Consider the following 12378-nt stretch of genomic DNA (forward strand, 5'->3'; position numbering starts at 1 on the left):
TTCCTACCATTCCATTAATTTATGGTACTACGGACCCCCGCTTTCATGGTCCATGACCCCCACTGATCAGTATGTTATCCCCTATTGTGTGGGGAATTCATTTTAAAGGTCAGTCTTAAAATTCTTCCCTCCAGCGCCTGAATCTACAAAAAGGCTCCAACCTCTCAGTAGATATAAGTGCAATCTTCGCCATTTCTGACCTATAACCAGGTCTGTTCCTGGCAGAGTTTTCCTTACCTGTGCCTCACTCTCCACCACAACACACCAAAGGTGGCGTTTAGGTCAGGGAAGCAATAAATTGGCAGAGAAGGCATAATGGATCTCCATCATTGTCCACTCTGCATGTATGTTATTCCCCCTGCTCAGGGATATATTTCTACACACACATTACTGACACATGCCCTATACACACATTACTGACACATGCCCTACACACACATTACTGACACATTCCCTACACATACATAACTGACACATGCCCTACACATACATAACTGACACATGCCCTACACATACATGACTGACACATGCCCTACACATACATGACTGACACATGCCCTACACATACATGACTGACACATGCCCTACACACACATTACTGACATTTGCTCTACACACACATTACTGACACATGCCCTACACATACATAACTAACACATTGCCCTACACATACATGACTGACACATGTCCTACACACACATTACTTACACATGCCCTACACACACATTACTGACATATGCTCTACACACACATTACTGACAAATGCACTACACACACTACAGTACTGACACATGCCGTACACACACATTACTGACACATGCCCTACACACACATTACTGACCCATGCACTACACATGCATTACTGACACATGCTCTATATATACATTACTGACAAATGCCCTACACACATTACTGACACATGCACTACACACACATTACTGACATATGCCCTATACAGACATTACTGACACATGCTCTATATATACATTACTGACACATGCTCTACACATAGATAACTGACACATGCCCTACACATACATGACTGACACATGCCCCAGACATACATAACTGACACATGCCCTACACACACATTACTGACACATTCCCTACACATACATTACTGAAACATGCCCTACACACATTACTGACACATGCTCTATATATACATTACTGACACATGCCCTACACATACATAACTGACACATGCCCTACACATACATGACTGACACATTCCCTACACCAGTGATGGCAAACCTTTTTGACACCGAGTGCCCAAACTACAACCAAAACCCACATATGTTTTTCAAAGTGCCAATGCGACAATTTAAGCAGTAACTTATTACTCCCTGTTCTTTCACAGGATTAAATTGTATAGGCACCTGAGGACACCAATACAGTAGAAAGAAGGAGAAGAAGTTTAGATTATCATTGTAGCTTCCTTCTAGGGTCCTGAACTGCCTGGGACTGCAAGAGACCTTGCAGTCCTGTCTGGTGAACTCTGCCCTGAGGTGATGGCAAGAGTGCCCATATAGAGGGCTCCGAGTGCCACCTCTGGCACCCGTGCCATAGGTTCGCCACCACTGCCCTACACACATTACTGACACATGCCCTACACATACATAACTGACACATCCCCTACACACATTGTTTACACATGCCCTACACACACATTACTGACGCATGCTCTTCACATACATTACTGACCCATGCACTACACATATATTACTGACACATGCTCTATATATACATTACTGAAGCATGCTCTACACATACATTACTGACACATGTCCTACACACATTACTGACACATGCTCTACACATACATTACAGACACATTTCCTACACACACATTACTGACACATGCTCTACACACTCATTACTGACACATGCCCTACATATACAATACTGACACATGCCTTACACACATACATTACTGACACATGCCTTACACACATATTACTTACACATGCCTTACACACATATTACTTACACATGCCCTACACACACATTACTGACACGTGCCCTGCACACACATTACTGACACATGCCCTACACACACATTACTGACACATGCTCTACACATACATTACTGAGACATGCTCTACACATACATTACTGACACATGCCCTACACACACATTACTGACACATGCCCTACACACACATTACTGACACATGCCCTACACACACATTACTGACACATGCTCTACACATACATTACTGACACATGCCCTACACACACATTACTGACACATGCTTTACACACACATTACTGACACGTGCCCTACACACACATTACTGACACATTCCCTACACATATATTACTGAAACATGCCCTACACACACATTACTGACACATGCCCTACACATACATTACTGACACATGCTCTGCACACACATATTACTGACACATGCTCTACACACACATTACAGGCTCATGCTCTACACACACATTACTGACACATGCCCTACACACACATTACTGACACGTGCCCTACACACCCATTACTGACACATTCCCTACACATATATTACTGAAACATGCCCTACACACACATTACTGACACATACATTACTGACACATGCTCTGCACACACACATTACTGACACATGCTCTACACACACATTACTGACACATGCCCTACACACACATTACTTACACATGCTCTACATATACATTACAGACATATGCTCTACACACACATTACAGACATATGCTCTACATACAAACACTATTGTACAATTACCTCTCCTGCAGATAGTTAGAGGTGATCAGGCAGCCAGTAAGGGACATTGTCTTTCCCACACCAGGATAAGAGTGCAGGCTGCAGCAGCAGGAGTGAGCACAGTACAGTGCAGACACTCAGAAAACTTCCTGCTTATCTCTCTTTCTTGTCCCCTCCCTCCTCCCCTCAACTCAGTTCCGTCTCCTCAAGCAGATAGTGTCCTGTAGTAAAAGAGGCATCTGTGAGAGGAGCTGTTTCCTCTGCACATGAAGTTGAAAGAGACCCCTTGGAGCCACTGACAACACTGTCCTGGTACACAGATGCCGGGACTTGTAGGCAGGGCCTTGTCAATGAGCGATAGAAGCAGAGTACCCTGACTGTACTGAGCTGTGCAGCAGTGTTTGCATTGACTGCAGTGCTGAACGCAAAGCACAGTTACCAGACAAAAAACAGGATAAAAAGTGATCAATAAGTAACATTAAAACCAACATGATACCAATAAAAAGTGCAGCTTGTCCTGCAAAAAAACAATCCCTAAAACTCTATAAACAATTAAATAAAAAATGATACGCCCATTAATATATGGTCATGCAAAAACAAGTGAATTTCTTGCAAAATAAGTTCTATATTCTGCAAGACAAGTCAACCATAGAAATTCTTTATAAATGGGGTATCACTGTAATCATGGTGACACATATAATAAAGATAACATGTTCATTTTTGTATGGTGAAGGGACGGAAAAAACATAAAAACACATGAATTATTTTTTTCTACTCCAAGAAAGCATTGATAAAATCTCATTATTAGCTATTGAATCCCGCCTAAATTATGTACCTGAAAAGTGGATCTCATCCCCCCAAAAATAATCCCCCATATGCCCACATAACAAAAAAATAATCATTTTATAGCCTGTAAAATGTGACAATGCAAAACCTGCTCTGAATGGCACCTCCTTCCATTCCTGGTCATGTGCCCACACAGCAGTATAACAACACATGTGGGTCATCAGCATGCTTGGAAGAAATTGGGTATCAAAATTTTTTTCGTCATTTAATAAATTACAGTTTGTAAATTCCAGCTCCATTTTGTTTTAACCCCTGTTAACCAACTTTAAGCGTTAACATACTTCTTAAAGTTAATTTAAGGCCTCTCAAAGTCACTTAAAGGGGTATTCCAGGAATCAGCAAAATTCATATACAAATGGGTCCTTAAAATATAAGCTAATATGTAATTAGTTGTTATTTAAAATTTTGCTCCCCTTAGCAGAAAAATGCTGGTGACATAGACTGTAATGAAGAATTAAAATGCTACTGGCCCTTTAATCAGTCCGTTAATTTCCTCCGCGCGGTCCATTGCAGAGCATACACAGGACAGAAGATGGCCGCTGGTCACATGTCCACATCACATGTCTGCAACTGCCTGGGCAGGTCATGTGATCACCACTATGTTTAGCTGTAGTCGGTTGGTTGCAGTGCATCCAGTATGGCCAGTGATGTGGTGATGGCAGTTACACATCATTACTATGGTAACAGAGCAAGAAAACCTGTTACATCATCACTGTGAGCGGAGCATAAGAGGTAGGAGGAGTTACTGAGAACTAAAGGATCTTGGGACCTGTAGTTTCCAGTGGCGGCCATCTTGGTGATAACTTTAGAGAGGCATACAATTTTGTGAGTCATAAAATCAAACTATTTAAGCTCCATTTTGTGACTAATGACATTAAGTTTTGTTACATTCATTTATTTATAGCATCATGGGATTTTGTATCAGACGTTCATATTCCCGGAATACCCCTTTAAAGCTGAGCAGCTGCCTCTAAATACAGGTTTTGTAATTTCAGAAAAATTACACCCAAAGTTCTGACCCTCTTAACTGAAAAAGAGAGAGGATGCATATAAAGCCTTGCTGATATAAAGCTGACATTTGGGATATGTTATTTATGAAGTTGTTTGGGTGCTATGACTATCTGCCTGAAAAGAACAAAATTTAGAACTTTGAAAATGAAGAGTTTTTAGAAATTTTTGCCAAATTTCAGTTTTTCATAACTAAACACAAACGATATCAAAACACCCTAGATATGTTAAAGCTCACCAAAGCAATAACCACTAATAGTGACACATGGCAAATTTAAAAAAAAATCATAACATTGAAGAGGCATTGGATATTAGCCATGTTTCATAGCTCTTTTATGGATCTGAAATGAATTAAAAGGACACTTTTTCCATGGAGCACTGCCTATAAGGCTGGGACCGCATTGCACTACTGCAGCAGGTTTACCTCCCGACAATGTATAGTGACTAACCTGCTGTTTCATACTGTAGCATTAATGTGAATAGGATGTAAACAAGCTTCTCCACATACTGAAGTACACCGTGACTTGCTCCACAGGTTTTAAACCAGCAGCAAGTCCACCATTGATGTGTCTTCCCCCCTGTCTGCTGTAGTGTGACAAGATACTGCTAAAAGAATCCGACTGTTTGATTCCTCAATTCTGTTTGATGATACATAGAGTATGTTAAAAGTGGAATAGGTTATTAGAAAGCTATCAAAGTTCACCTTCGTTTCAAGATGAAAAAGGTCAGCTTTTATTCGTCAAAGGTTAATCATTCCCTGTGACTCAGCTATCATGCCTCCGAGAAATATTGACAATCCCAATAACAGCTAAAGGCAGCGTACTAATAGGACGAGGATGGGCAGGAAATCTTGTGCTGCAGACTGAAATATGCTGAGAATTGTAGAGTTATTCTGGGGTTTAAACATTCTACATAGCTGCCTTGGAAAATGAATAGGCCAGATGCATAGACATTTCCGATTTTATGAAAAGTGGCTAATTGTCATTGTTCTGGTGAAAATCTACAGTGTTCATCAAGTGGCCGCAGATATTGTCACAGCAGCACTGACTCAGAACATCTGCTGGTTGAAAAGCAGTAGAGTAATAATTATATCAAGGTTAGAGATGAGCGAGCACTAAAATGCTCGAGTGCTCGTTATTCGAGACAAACTTTTCCCGATGCTCGAGTGCTCGTCTCGAATAACGAGCCCCATTGAAGTCAATGGGAGACTCGAGCATTTTTCAAAGGGACCATGGTTCGGGAATAAAATGTGTTAATTAATTGAAAAAGAATGTCTTCTGATAAGTTAGCAGATGTATGTAAACATCTGCAATCTATTCTTCACTGTTCCACGCGTATATTATCTCCCGACAAGTTAGCAGATGTGAAGAACAGTAAAGAATAGAATAAAAACAGTGACCACAGGATCATTTAAGTGAAAAACACAGTGAAGAATAGATTGCAGATGTTCGGCACATCTGCTTACTTGTCGGGAGATACGCTGTCCCGGGATCCGCTGCTCTTCTTCCACTGAAGTCTCCCCGATGTCTCCGTGCCGCTCCCCCATGTCTCCGTGCTGCTGCCCCATGTCTCCGTGCTGCTGCCCCATGTCTCCGTGCTGCCACTGCCCCATGTCTCCTTGCCGATGCCCCATGTCTCCATGCTGCCGCTGCCCCATGTCTCCGTGCCGATGCCCCATGTCTCCATGCTGCCGCTGCCCCATGTCTCCGTGCCGCTGCCCCATGTCTCCATGCTGCCGCTGCCCCATGTCTCCGTGCCGATGCCCCATGTCTCCATGCTGCCGCTGCCCCATGTCTCCGTGCCGATGCCCCATGTCTCCATGCTGCCGCTGCCCCATGTCTCCGTGCCGCTGCCCCATGTCTCCATGCTGCCGCTGCCCCATGTCTCCGTGCCGATGCCCCATGTCTCCATGCTGCCGCTGCCCCATGTCTCCGTGCCGCTGCCCCATGTCTCCATGCTGCCGCTGCCCCATGTCTCCTTGCCGATGCCCCATGTCTCCATGCTGCCGCTGCCCCATGTCTCCATGCTGCCGCTGCCCCATGTCTCCATGCTGCCGCTGCCCCATGTCTCCATGCTGCCGCTGCCCCATGTCTCCGTGCCGATGCCCCATGTCTCCGTGCCGATGCCCCATGTCTCCATGCTGCCGCTGCCCCATGTCTCCGTGCCGCTGCCCCATGTCTCCATGCTGCCGCTGCCCCATGTCTCCGTGCCGCTGCCCCATGTCTCCATGCTGCCGCTGCCCCATGTCTCCGTGCCGATGCCCCATGTCTCCATGCTGCCGCTGCCCCATGTCTCCGTGCCGATGCCCCATGTCTCCATGCTGCCGCTGCCCCATGTCTCCGTGCCGATGCCCCATGTCTCCATGCTGCCGCTGCCCCATGTCTCCGTGCCGATGCCCCATGTCTCCGTGCTGCCGCTGCCCCATGTCTCCGCGCCGATGCCCCATGTCTCCGTGCTGCCGCTGCCCCATGTCTCCGTGCCGATGCCCCATGTCTCCGTGCTGCCGCTGCCCCATGTCTCCGTGCTGCCCCTGCCCCATGTCTCTGTGCTGCTGCCGCTGCCCCTTGTCTATGTGCTGCTGCTCCTGCCCCATGTCTCCGTGCTGCTGCCGATGCCCCATGTCTCTGTGCTGCTGCCGCTGCCCCATGTCTCCGTGCCGCCTCTGCCCCGGTGTCTCTGTGCTGCTCCCCGGTGTCTCTGTCCTGCTCACCGTGTTCTGCAATGTCTTCTTCACACATATATATTGTTCTTCACATACTATTTTGTTCGCACCGTTCCGCGCGCATCTCCCGACAAGTAAGCAGATGTGCCGCACATCTGTAATCTATTCTTCACTGTGTTTTTCACTGTGTTTTTCACTTAAATGATTCTGTGTTCACTGTGTTCACTGTGTTCACTGTTTTTATTCTATTCTTCACTGTTCTTCACTGTGTTTTTTTAATTAAATGCTCGATCTCGAGCAGGGGAAATACTCGTCCGAGCAACGAGCCGTTTCGAGTACCTTAATACTCGAACGAGCATCAAGCTCGGACGAGTATACTCGCTCATCTCTAATCAAGGTCTTTCACTGGAAGAAAATGATTCTGCTGCATGTGGACAGAGGAAAACATTTCAGCATTCACACTGGTAATAAGGGCGATACAGTGAAACACTACCTCACTTGTATCAATAAAGACATTTTTTTGTTTGTCTTTTGGTCATTGGCAAGATATAGGTTATCACAGTTGCTGCAGTGCTTAGAGGGATTGACCATACATCCATATGAACAGTCTATCCTGATAACAAACCATCAATAAAATATTTGTGGACAACCACTTTAGCGAAGGTAATCCATTCCTTTTCCACTTAGTTTTTTAATGTTATATGTTATTTGACATAAAATATATATTTCATAGTATATAAAATATGAGACATACATTATTTTTTTATGTAATTTCATCTGTTTGGAATTTGTTATTAGATGTACGGCACAAAAAAAAAAACTTTTGAACAAAAAAACCTAAGAAAACACTGCCCCCTCTTTTATCGAAAGTAAGACTTTCTGCTATAGCACTGAGTATAGCATTTCCAAACAATGCCAGCACACGTTTCATTTTTCAAGAGCTGTACTAGAATGCAAATTGTACTTGACCTATATTCGTTCTGCAGTTGCCTTTTTTTTGGTCACACATGTTTTGACATGTCATATATGTATAAAATATATATATATTTCTGTTTTAGAACACCAGTCTTAACTTTTTTTCCTGCCAGATCTACTAATATGATCCAGAGAGTGTGCGAGAAATTTCAACTATAATCTCCACCGGTTTTGCATTCATGCCCCTGCTAACATAAAAAAGTGACGGAAATAGGGTTTGTTATATGCCCCAATAAAGGAAAACTAAGAAAAACCTGGAAGTGTTTTGATAAGAAAAAAATAAAGGAGTATTCCCACAAAGACAAGATTCTTAAAAATATTCAGGATAACAAAATAACACATTCTCTAATTCACTAGTAACAAAAATACAGCATTTTACAGATATAATTCCAACCTATCTCTATCAGTCCTGGTGTACACAATTTGGTTGCCCCTGGATAAAACCGTAAATCTTCTGACTATGGCCGGAATGTTTTCGTGCATAGCTTCTCTTGTCTGCAGATTGCAGTGATCTCTGCCTCCTGCCCCTTACCTCTGCATTAGGAGACCAGCTCAGACAAAGGCACTTCCTGCCAGCAAGCAGTATGCGGAGACTTACTCTACAATCTACAGACAGAATTCTTTGGGCAAACCACATTTAAGAGAATTTCCTGCAACAAACTGTCTATAATGTGCAAGAAAGAAAATAAATCCTTGACACCTCTAAAAAAATGGTCTTACAATATAGCAATATTTCAAAGAGAAAGAACAGATACCTTAGGTAATCACATAATTATAGCACAGATGGATCTAACCATTTACCAGAATAATCAATATACAGATAGCAACATGGGCAAACAGGGAATCAAAGAGGATTCTGTTGAGTATGAGTATAAAAAATCAACCATGGCGCAGATCTTATTATCAGGGAACAGCAGAGATTTATCTGAAGTTACAGATCTTTGGAATTTCTTATAGCAATGAATAAATATGCAGATGAACTGTCTCATGAATTGCCATATTTCGTATGAGGCGTGTGCAAAACGCTGCCCATTAGTGCTATCCATTCCCCATTAACAACCTGCCATACAGAGAAGTGATCCCCTGCAACCGCACTCAGATCACATACATAAATTATTCGCCCCCCTTGAACTATTCTACCTTTTGACACATTTCAGGCTTCAAACATAAAGTTATAAAATTGTAATTTTTTTGGTGAAGAATCAACAATAAGTGGGACATAATTGTGAAGTGGAATGAAATTTATTGGATGCTTTAAACTTATTTGTCCCCCTTAAGTCAATACTTTGCAGCAACACTTTTTGCTGCGATTACAGTTGCTTGATGTAGGTCTCTATCAGTTTTGGACATTGAGAAACTGAATTTCTTGTCCATTCTTTCTTGGAAAACAGCTGGAGCTCAGTAAGGTTGGGTGGGGAGTGTTTGTGATTAGCAGTTTTCAACTCTTTCCACAGATTCTCGATTGGTTTCAGGTCTGGACTTTTACTTGGTCATTCTAACACCTGGATACGTTTATTTTTGAATGATTTCATTGTAGATTTTGCTTTATGTTTGGCATCATTGTCTTGTCTGAAGATAAATCTCTGTCCCAATCTCAGGTCTTTTGCAGACTCCAACAGGTTGTCTTCCAGAATGGTCCTGTATTTGGCGCCATCCATCTTCCCTTTATTTTTCTTCCTTTTCCATGCTGAAGAAAAGCAGGCCCAAAGCATGATGCTGCCTCCACCATGTGTGACAGTGGGGATGGGTTGTTCAGGGTGATGAGCTGTGTTGCTTTTACGCCAAACATATTGTTTGGGATTGTGGGCAAAAAGTTTGAATTTGGCTTAATCTGACCAGAGCACCTTCTTCCACATGTTTAGTGTCCCTGAGGTGGCTTTTGGCAGACTTTAAACAAGACTTTTTATGGATTAGTACAACATTTGATCATTGAGAGATTCTCACTGATCTTTTGGAAAGTAAAGGGGCCGAATAATATTGCACGCCCCACTTTTCAGTTTATTATTTATTACAAAAGTTTAAAATATCCAATAAATTCTGTTTCACTTCACAATTGTGTCCCACTTATTGTTGGTTCTTCACAATTTTATATCTTTAAGTTTGAAGCTTGAAATGTGACAAAAGGTAGAAAAGTTCAAAGGGGTTGATTCCTTTCGCAAGGTACTGTAATTACTGTGGCGGTTTACAATATAGAGAGAAGCAAACACACATAACTCCAGCCTTGGACCATATACAAAGAAGGGATCACATATAAATCTGTCACTAGACAATATACAGAGAAGATTCCTCATATCACTCCACCCATAGACTGTATACAGAGAAGATATCACATATAACTCCGCCTATATGTCCGTTATAGTGAAGAGCTCATATATAACTCTGCTCATTGACCATATACTGCATCACAAATAACTCCAGCCTTGGACCATATACAAAGAAGGGATCACATATAAATCTGTCACTAGACAATATACAGAGAAGATTTCTCATATCACTCCACCCATAGAATGTATACAGAGAAGATATCACATATAACTCAACCTGTAGGTCAGGTATATAGAAGAAATCATATATAACTCTATACTGCATCACAAATAACTATAGCCATGGACAATATACTCTAGATCACAAATAACTCTATTCATGGACAACAGAAGTGATCACATATAAACCCACCATCAAATCTGGTTGTTTAATGGATATATATGCCATCATTATGTTATAAACCTTGCAGCGCTGGGGTCCTGGGTTCAAGTCCCATCCTGGTAAACATCTGCAATGAGTTTGTATGTTTTGTCCATGTTTGCGTGGGTTTTCTCTGGGTCCTCCGGTTTCCTCCCACACCCCAAAACATACTGGTAGAATGATTAGATTTTATTTTAATTCCATGGTACCATATAACATACTGTATAAAAATGGAATGGACAAAACAACAACTGCCTAATATCATAGAAAACCTGACCTTCTAAACATCCTGCTAGAGCACCATTTCTTACTGTGTTTCTTTTCATTTGCAGCATAATCAAATGACCTCTAAGGAATATCACCTCTATGTCAAAACAAAATTATCAATGTTAGAGCAATTTCTGTGACATAACTCCTATAACTAGCAGCTATATTTAGAAGCAAGAACTCAAAGAAATCCAATCAAAGTGTCAAAACACTATTTCTCAATTGTCAAACTCAAAGTATGGAATAATTATATCAAGCGAGAAAATGTCACTGCTTTTCATTTCACAGAAGCCAATGTATATATATTTTTTTCTTAGTAGGGGACGCCAGGGGATTCTGACCTCCATAGTCTATAGTCAATAAGTAAGAGATTTGGGCAATTTAGGAGGCAATTACCAACTTACCCGTTGTGTTTACTTACCCGAGAGCAGCGATAAAAGTCATTCTTTGCCCCCAGGGAAGGTTAGCCCTACAAAATGGTATATAGATAAATATATTTTTATGCCACAAGGTCCTCACATTCCCTACTTTTAGCTCAACAGAAGATCAGAATCCAGCCAACTTTCCAACAGATTTGTTTTTCTTTCCAGAAGAATAAATATTCATAAAATGTCTTGTACTAGAAGGGAGTATAAATATTTTATAGCCTGCTATTATTTTAAGACACAGCTAAGGTATAAAGCACAACACTCATAAGATGTCAGCACATCACAAGAAGCACATAATAGTGGTAAACTATCTGCCTTATTGGAACATAAGGAAACAGAAAATATATTTTAAAAGAACTGGACATGCCGTTGTATTGAGTAGCGTGTGCAGGCAGGGGCGTAACTAGGAGAGGCAGGGCCCCATTGCAGACTTACCAAAAGGGCCCCCAAACCACTTCAGAAACATACATATATACATATTTGTATACAGAGACATTCATACACTCTTACACACATACACACATTTATGGACGGATATATTTATACACTTACACAGATATGTCCCTCATGGGGGAAGTACATGGCGGGAATTAGTTGGAGATGAGAGATCCCTAGTCTTGTAGTTACCGTCACCAGTCAGAGCTACCGATTCATGCTATATACTGTGGATGATAAGCACTGTTATGTACAATGTGCAGCATCATATGTTTTATGATGGAGCACATCTTCCATTCTTTAGTTGTCAGGTTGGATGCTGGGGCCCCCTGACACTGTGGGCCCCA

The 12378-nt window shown here is 42.0% G+C and overlaps 1 long non-coding RNA gene across 1 annotated transcript; it reads left to right on the top strand.

The window, feature by feature from the left end:
* The first annotated feature begins 4256 nt into the window (after positions 1–4256).
* Positions 4257–8448, top strand: LOC140129042 (uncharacterized). The gene is made up of 3 exons (XR_011855270.1): positions 4257–4303; positions 7788–7904; positions 8330–8448. It is a non-coding gene; the product is annotated as an uncharacterized lncRNA (long non-coding RNA).
* Positions 8449–12378: the final 3930 nt, after the last annotated feature.

This window comes from Engystomops pustulosus, chromosome 4 (assembly GCF_040894005.1).
Source record: "Engystomops pustulosus chromosome 4, aEngPut4.maternal, whole genome shotgun sequence".
NCBI classification, from domain to species: Eukaryota; Metazoa; Chordata; class Amphibia; order Anura; family Leptodactylidae; genus Engystomops; species Engystomops pustulosus.